The sequence below is a fragment of the Galeopterus variegatus genome, unplaced genomic scaffold (genome assembly GCF_000696425.1).
Source record: "Galeopterus variegatus unplaced genomic scaffold, G_variegatus-3.0.2 Scaffold9830, whole genome shotgun sequence".
NCBI lineage: Eukaryota > Metazoa > Chordata > Mammalia > Dermoptera > Cynocephalidae > Galeopterus > Galeopterus variegatus.
In genome coordinates this window covers 1-9,563 of record NW_007735941.1, presented here as the reverse complement: position 1 = coordinate 9,563, position 9,563 = coordinate 1, and positions in this window count along the sequence as shown.

The window sequence follows — 9,563 nt, the reverse complement described above, 5'->3', positions numbered from 1 at the left end:
TGGGTGCCGAGATTGTACAATACTGAAATGACTACAGAATGCCTCAGCTTCTAAAGGAGTTGAAATCATAGCAGGACTCAAGTTTCCTTAGTTAAATTAAGGTAATACGTTAGTAGGCTGAACAGATTAATGCTACTTCCAAATGGGCTGATCTGCTGTTAGCAAGTTTGTTTAGATTATATGGCCCTATATGCATATCAATTAGAGTTTTCATGCTGGGCCACACAGTGAGCAAACTTCTGCTTTTATTGGACTCTGAATTTCATATTTTTCTGTCCTGTGTTTTTTTCTTTAAAAAACAGAATATTATGGGGCTCACTTGAATTATATAACAAGTTCTTATAGATGTTTACTGACTTATTCTGATTTATGTTAATGTATTCAGTCATATTTCAAAATCAGATTTAAAATAAAAGCTTTTCATGTGATTACATTGCTTCTTAAATAAAATATACTAAACATGAATTAAACATTGTAAACTAAAGGATATGGTTTTTATGATCAGCCCTACCAGTTGGTTGAAAGACCTCATAAATGTGAACTGGCAAACTTTTGAACATGTATTTTATATTCAGTATGACTCAAGCAGAATTTATTATAATCTGTTCTGAAGATTTGGACTGTTTTGTGGGGCTTTAACTGAGCCAGTGAAAGGATGTAACTGTTTTGAATTTTGTGCTCTGAGATTAAACAGAGCATTTTAAAACTAGTTATCATTTTTTAATATATGATAAGTGGCTAACCTCTCATTTAGCTCATACGGAGGGGCAGACACTAGAAAAATAATTATTTGCTTTGACTACTTTAGCACATTGTTAATTATCAAATGTATATATTAATAGACAAATAAAATCAGAAAGCATACTTTTAATTCTACCATAAATAATATCTTGGGCCAAGTAGAGTAAAGGTTTATGTTTCCTCCCTTGGCTGGAATCGCCCTAAAAGCAGTGGCAGGGGAGTTTCCCACAAGAGAGTGCCCAAAACTGTCTTGAGGTGGGCCGGATGGGATTCCAAAGAAAGCAGCATTAACCATCAGGGTGATCAGTCTAAAGCATTTGTTAGGGAAACTTCTACACAGGGGGGGCTGCAGCGTATTCCAGTGATGGACAGCGAGAGAAAAGAGATATTTTACCTGGGTGTGTCCGCAGCAAGAGGGTCAGGGTGTGGAGTTTACATGAGGGTTTACAGAATTTTCTCAGGACTGAGGCCAGTTTCTTTCAGTGTTTTAGACAATAACTTAGATTCCTTTATCAGTGCCTGGGACTGTTCAAGGCTTGGGTACAAGCCTGCTGAGAAAAACCTTCCACTGGCTGGGTCACAGAGGGGTCAAGGTACTCTGTGATTTTTACTGAGGACACAAAAAAAGTGGAGGAAACTGGGGGACCTTAGAGTTCAAAATGGAGAAAAAGAACTCTCAGAGTAATGCAAGGCTTGGGTACAAGCCTGCTGAGAAAAACCTTCCACTGGCTGGGTCACAGAGGGGTCAACGTACTCTGATTTTTACTGAGGACACAAAAAAAGTGGAGGAAACTGGGGGACCTTAGAGTTCAAAATGGAGAAAAAGAACTCTCAGAGTAATGTTTTTTCAATGAATGTCATAATACAGTTTTCCATTATAGATATCCATCATAATATTTGCTCATCCACAGATATTTATGGTGTGAAAACTAAGTGTCAGTTTCAGCACTAGGCATTGTGGACACAGTGGTGGAAATGAGAGACCAGGTTCTTCTGTGGGGCTTTGAGGCTGGTCAGGAAAGTGCAGAGATATGGAAATAGGAGCATTGGTGCCAAGTGCATGGGAAAAAGTTTAAGAGATGCAAGCTTCCCTTTTTCCGATAAAGCAAGCTTCTCTGTTTTGAACAGTCCATTTTGTTTTGAAACATGTTTTCTTTCTGCAGACATCTTTTTGATTATCTTGGTATTTTCTTATTTTATAAGGCTTCTCTATGGGATAAGCCACATTAGAAGTAGCATATGAAGATTTGTACAGATATGGAGACCACTGATTTTCAGTCCTTCACTCTTAAGCCCAGGGTTACTTTCCTCAGTACTACTGACATTCGACCCACTGATACTGTCTCAGGGAGCCTTGTTAGATTTCAGTGATTATGTGTGAAGCTGACAAATCGGAAAAGTTGATACAATTCGGGTGCAAGAGATTCCTCTGAGCCTTTAGAATGGTTTGTTACTAACACACTTGTCTATCCCTGTTTATTAAATATTGCCATAACCACACAAAACAGTCAATAAGGGATCACTTCTTCCCTTGATATGAAGTCTTCTTGAAGAGTTCCTTGTGAATTAACCTCCAGTTGGGCAACTGTTACCTGATTTGATTTCAGGTGATGATTTAGCCTCAGGAATTCCTCTGCTCCGTAAAGGGAGGCAAACGTGCGTTAACCTTTTCCCAGCAGATAGTATATTAGTTTCCTAAGGCTGCTGTTAACGAATTACCACAGACTTGACTACTGACATTCGACCCACTGATACTGTCTCAGGGAGCCTTGTTAGATTTCAGTGATTATGTGTGAAGCTGACAAATCGGAAAAGTTGATACAATTCGGGTGCAAGAGATTCCTCTGAGCCTTTAGAATGGTTTGTTACTAACACACTTGTCTATCCCTGTTTATTAAATATTGCCATAACCACACAAAACAGTCCATAAGGGATCACTTCTTCCCTTTATATGAAGTCTTCTTGAAGAGTTCCTTGTGAATTAACCTCCAGTTGGGCAACTGTTACCTGATTTGATTTCAGGTGATGATTTAGCCTCAGGAATTCCTCTGCTCTGTAAAGGGAGGCAAACGTGCGTTAACCTTTTCCCAGCAGATAGTATATTAGTTTCCTAAGGCTGCTGTTAACGAATTACCACAGACTTAAGCGGGAGCGCCGCCGCACTTCCCAAGCGGCGCACCATCCAGTGCGCCACCGGGCCGGCCCTTGTTTTGCTTTTTTAAACAACAGTTTGGATAAAGCAAAATGACCTCTCCTATGCAGGACTTCCAAAACATCACTTTCATATTCAGGAAAACAGCCACAGATAAATGTTTTCAAAAGATCTTTTTGCAGAAAGTTCAGATCTATGGCTGTTTCTTTGATTTGGGTCATGTACTTGTACATAATCCTTTATCTGCCATTCCAAAGTTCAGAAAGCTCTGAAAACTAAAAGTTTTTTCTTAAGTTTGAAACGAACTCGATTGACAGCAAAACTGCCCTGAACTGCCATGAGGCTATTTATAGATCTTAGTGAGAATATTTGTATGTTTTGCTAGCGAAATATTACTGGGTTCAATTACAGGGTGCTACTTGAGCCTCGGTATGAGTACTTATTTAATATGTGCTCTGTGCCTTGTATTAATGTTCTAAAGTTGGAAAAACTCCAAATTTTTCTTTTTTTTTTTTATTTATCATTATACAATGTAGTTGATTTTTATGGCCCTTTACCAAAAAACTCCAAATTTCAAATGTGATCTAGCCCACAGGGATTTGGGATAAGAACTTATGAATCTGTAAAATTGATACTTTTGGATTTATAGATGAAAAAAACATTCGTCACTAGAAGCAGAAGGCTTTTCCCTCATTCTGGTTTCATGTAGTTCCCCAAGTTAACTTCTGCACATCTATTGCACAATAACCGCATTTTAGTTTGAAAGTTAAAATGGTCCCAGACATCTTCTATTTGAATTTTTGGGACCATTTCTTTTGGAACCAAAGTGACTCAGTATGAAAATGGAATTGAATTCAGAACTGATTGCAACAAATTGAAGGAGAAGGTGCATGTACAGAGTTAATATTTGCTATAGGTAAGTGCAGAATAATCCACTTAGGTAGAAAAGTCTTAACTTCAAAGTAGAGAACGTCTGGGCTTCTGCAGATAGGACCACAAAAGGCTAGAGAGGTGAGGAAGTGAATCAAACGAGTGGTGGCTAAGAATGGAGATGCCATAGGAATGTTAAGTACAAGGACTGATAAATGGAATTGTGCTTTTCCATCAGGAATAGTTCTATGTCATCTAGTTTGTAACTCTTCACCTTTTGCAAAGGGCTGGGCCGAGGTCCCACTAAGAGTAGCCATGACCAAATGACCATCAAGACTCCTTCCCCACTTAGAGATTTCTAATTCTATGAAGAATGTATAGAATTGGGAAATAAAGCCATTGAGCAAAGATACAACGCTTTAATGTGCTGAGCTTCAGGCAGAGAATAGAGCCATTTATCCTGTGGTTCACACAATCCAGGAAGCTTGGTATTCATTTTCCTCCTGGGCAGGCACAAACACATGAACATAATTCTGGTACAAGACAGACTATGATAAGCAAAGCCTCAGGCATTATTTCAGAAACCAAAGCCCGGATTAAGGCTCTGGCCAGGAAAGGGCCATATCTCATTCCTCCACCCTCTGTAAGTTCACCTTACCCCAAGCTTAGTTCTGAGTTGCTAAAGGGCAGTGAGGATGTCTGTCTGTCTGTCTGTCTATGTGTCTATATTGGTGCATATTTTCACTTAGTGCCTGACACCGTTGGGCATGCAGAGGGTGTTCCATGAATGCAGGTCAAATAAATCACCTTATGTTTCCCATAACAGCAAATAGATAGCACATGGTAGGCACCCAGAACACATTTCTGGAATAGATGAATAAATAATCCATTTATTTCACAAATCTGTATTGAGTGCATACTTTGTGCCAGGCACTGTTGTAGATGTTTGTGCTACATCAGTGAATAAAACAGACAAAAATCTGTGCTTGGTCAAGAAATAAAGAATATAGATTCATGGAAACATGAAATTCTTCCCTTTTTTTTTGATCATTCTAAACTTCTGTTGAATTGAAACTAGGGTAGATATGGATTTGTTTTATTGTTATTTTATTAGATCTTTAAATTATATGAGTAATACATGAATACATTCTCTTTGTAAAGATTTAAAGTCTATATCTAGAATAAACTGTGAACCCTTTCCAAAATCTTTCCCTCAGGGTTACCATGGTTAAAAGTGTGTGTTTATGCAAGTAACTTTTCTTTTTTTTATTATTTATTTTTATTTTATCATTACACAGTGTAAACATTTTTTTGTGGCCCTTTACCAATTTCTCCCTAAACCTCCCTCCCCTCCCCTTTTCCCACCTCTGCAGTCTTCATTTTCTGTTCTCTCCTTTTGAGAGTTCTAGGAACTATTGTGATTGTTGTATCTTTCTCCTGTTCTTTTTTTTTCTTTTTCCAGCTCCCACTTATGAGTGAGGACATGTAGTATTTCTCTTTCTGTGCCTGGCTTACTTCACTTAATATAATTTTCTCTCAGTTCTTCATAGCAGAATTTCGTTCCTTTTTATGGCAGAGTAGTATTCCATTATGTTTATATGCCACATTTTCCTTATCCAGTCATCCCTCAGTGGACATTTAGGTTGGTTCCAATTCTTGGCTATTGTAATAGAGCTGTGGTAAACATGAGAGTGCAGGTGTCCCTTAAACATGATGATTTCCATTCCTTTGGGTATACACCCAGCAGTGGGATTGAAGGATAGTACAGAAGTTCTATCTGTAGTTGTTTGAGGAACCTCCATACTGTTTTCCATAATGGCTGTGCTAATTTACAATCCTACCAACAGTGTAGGAGAATTCCTCTTTCTCCACATCCTTGCCAGCATTTGTTATTGTCTGTGTTTTTGATACTGGCCAGTTTAACTGGCATGAGATGATATCTCAGTGTGGTTTTGATTTGCATTTCCCTGGTACTTAGTGATGTTGAGCATTTTTTTATGTGTCTGTTGGCCATTCATATGTTTTCCTTTTAAAAATGCCTATTCAGCTCCTTTGCCCATTTTGTAGGTGGGTTACTTGTTTTTGTACTATTAAATTGTTTGAGTTTCTCGTATATTCTGGATATTAATCCCTTGTCAGATGCATAGTTCGCAAATACTTTCTTCCATTCTATAGGTTGTCTTTTCTCTCTGTTAACTGTTTCTTTCACTGGGCAAATATCAGTTGGTTGTAAGTATGTGGGTTGATTTCTGGGTTCTCTATTCTGTTCCATTGGTCTGAGTGTCTGTTTTTATGCCAGTTCCATGCTGTTTTTGGTTACTATAGCTTTGTAGTATAATTTGAAGTCAGGTAGTATAATGCCTCCAGCTTTCTTTTTTTTTTTGCTCAGGATTGCTTTAGCTATTTTGGGTCTTTTGTTGTTCCATATGAGTGTTAGGATTGTTTTTCTATTTCCATGAAGAATGCCATTGGTATTTTGATGTGGATTGCATTGAATTTGTAGATTGCTTTGGGTTTTTGTAGATCATTTTTATAATGTTAATTCTTCCAATCCAAGCACATGGAATGTCTTTCCATCTTTTTGTGTCCTCTTTAATTTCTTTCAGTGATTTGTAGTTTTCATCATAGAGATCTTTCACCTCCTTGGTTAAATTGATTCTTAAGTATTTTATTTGCTTTTTTGGTGGCTATTTTAAATGGGCTTACTTTCTTGGTCTTTTTTTCTGCTAGTTTATGATTAGAGTATAAAAAAGCTGATGACTTTTGTATGTTGTTTGTATCCTGCAACTTTACCAAAATGGTTTATCAGCTCTAAGAGTTTTTGGTAGAATCTTTAGGTTTTTCTATATATAGGGTTATGTCATCTGCAAACAGGGACAGTTTGACTTTGTCTTTTCCAGTCTGGGTGCCCTTTATTTCTTTCTCTTGCTGGATAACTCTGGTTTATACTTCCAATACTGTGTTAAATAGAAGTGGTGAGAGTGGGCATCCTTGTCTTGTTCCCATTCTTCATTATCATTTGGGATGATATTGGCAGTGGGTTTGTCATATATGGCTTTTATTGTGTTGAGATACTTTCCTTCTATACCTAATTTGCTGAGAGTCTTTATCATGAAGTGATATTGGAGTTTGTCAGATGCTTTTTCTGCATCTATTGAGATAATCGTATGATTTTTGTCCTTGATTTTGTTGATATGGTGTATCATATTTATTGACTTGCATATGTTGAACCATCCTTGCATCCCTGGGATGAATCCCACTTGATCGTGGTGTATAATTTTCTTGATGTGTTGCTGTATTCTATGTGCTAATATTCTGTTGAGGATTTTTGGCATATAGTTGTTTATAATAGTCTCTAGTGATTCCTTGTATTTCTGTGGTATCATTTGTCTCCTTTCTCATTTCTAATTTTTGTTATTTGGGTTTTAGTTAGCCTAGCTAATGGCTTGTCTCTTTGTTTGTCTTCACAAGAAAACAACTTTTTGTTTCATTGATCTTTCATATCAAGTTTTGGGTCTCTAATTCATTTAGTTCTCCTCTGTACTTGATTATTTCTTTCCATCTACTATTTTGGGGATTGGATTGTTCTTGTTTTTCTCATTCTTTTAGTTGTAGCATTAGTTTGTTTATTTGAAATCTTTCCATTCTTTTGATGTGTTTATCGCAGTACACTTCCTTCTTAGTACTGCTTTTGCAGTATTACACAGGTTTTGGTATGATGTGTCTTTATTTTCATTAGTTTGAAGAAATTACTTGATTTTCTCTTTAATTTCTTCTTGGACTCATAGGCTGTTCAGAAGCGTATTGTTTAATTTCCATGTGTTTGTATAGTTTTCTGAGTTTTGCATGTTACTGATTTCTATTTTCAATCTGTTGTGGTCTGAAAAGATACTTGATTTCAATTTTTAAAAATTTGTTGAGATTTGATATGTGACCTAATGTGGTCTATCCTGGAGCATGTTCCATGTGCTGACAAGAAAAATGTATATTCTATATTCATTGGGTGAAATTGCCTACATATATCTGCCAGGTCCAATTGGTCTAAAATGTAGTTTAACTCCTGTGTTTCTCTGTTGATTTGTTGCCTGGATAATCTGCCCAGTGATGAGAGGTGGGTGTTCAGGTCACCCACTATTATCATATTGGATTCTCTCTCTTTCTTTAGGTCTAATAGTGTTTGCTTTATATATCTGGGTGCTCTGGTGTTGGCTGCATATTTATAATTGTTATGTCATCTTGTTGGATAAATTTATCATTATGTAGTGGCCTTCTTTGTCTCTGTCTATGGTTTTTGGTTTAAAGTCTATTTTATCCAATGTGAGAATAGCTACTCCTATTCATTTTTGGTTTCCATTTGTGTGTTATATCTTTTTCCATCCCTTCACTATTAGTCTATGTGGATCTTTAATCTGTGTAGGACTTTAGTCTGTGAGGTGAGTCTCTTGAAGACAGCATATAGTTGGGTCTAGCTTTTTAATCCAATCAGCCAGTTTGTGTCTTTTGAGTGGGGAGGTTAATCCATTTACATTTAGGGTTATTATTGAAAGGTATTGTCTTACTCCTGGCATTTTAATGATTTTCATTTGGATGTTTTAAATATCATTTGTTCTTTCTTCCCCTTTTATCATTTGTCTTTGATGTTTGTTGGTTTTTTTGTAGTGCTAAGATTTAGTTTCTTTCTTTTTCTCATTTCATTTTTGTTCTACCAGTGGATTTTGTTCTTTCTTGCATATTTGTGGTAGTGATTATCATTTTTGGATTTCATATGTAGGACTTCCTTGAGGATTTCTTTTAGGGCTGCTTGTGTGGTGGTAAACTCCTGCAGTCTTTGTCTAGAAAATACACTATTTTCCCCTCATTTCTGAAGGATAGCCTTGCTGGGTGTCGTATTCTTGGCTGGCAGTTTTTTCTTTCAGTATTTTTAATATATCATCCCATTTTCTTCTGACCTGTAGAGTTTCTGTTGAAAAGTTTGCTGTTTGTCTGATAAGGGCTCCCTTTTAAGTGACTTGATGCTTTTCTCTCACTTCCTTTAGGATTGTCTGTCTTTGAGCTTTGCCAGTTTGATTATAATGTGTCTTGGAGAGGAACTTTTTGGGTTGAATCTGTTTGGGGATCTTTGATCCTCCTGGATCTAGAGGTCCTTGTCTCCCCTATACCTGAGAAGTTTTCCATTATTACATCATTCAATAGGTTTTTCATGCCTTTTCCTTTCTCCTCCCCTTCTGGAACACCCATGATTCAAATGTTTATGTGCTTAAGGTTGTCTGCTAGCTCTCTTAGATTTTCTTCATTTTTTAAAATTCTTTTTTCCTTTTTTTTTTTTGCCTGCCTGAGTTCTTTTGAAAAGACTAACTGCCAGATCAGAAATTCTTTCTTCTGCTTGTTTTAGACTGCTGCTTAAGCTCTCAGTTGTTTTTTATTTTGTTGAATGAATCTTTCAGTTCCATGAGTTCTGCTACATTTTTTTTAAGGTATTAGTCTGTTTTTAATTGCTTCCTTCATATCCTGGATTTTTTTTCTTGTTTCATTATATTGTCTAACTGACTCTTTTTGGTTTTTTTTGTTTTTTTTGTTTTTTTTCCTTTTTGTCTTTTTTCGTGACCGGTAACAGGATCGCAACCCTCAGTGTCGCGCCCGCACCTCGCTCAACCAGTGAGCAGACCAGTCTCTATATGGGATCTGAACCCTCAGCAGGAGTGCCACCGCACTCCCAAGTGCCGCACTCTACCAAGTGCGCCACCGGGCCGGCCCTAACTGAGTCTTTTTGTATCTCAGTGAGTTTCCCTAAGATTGTTGC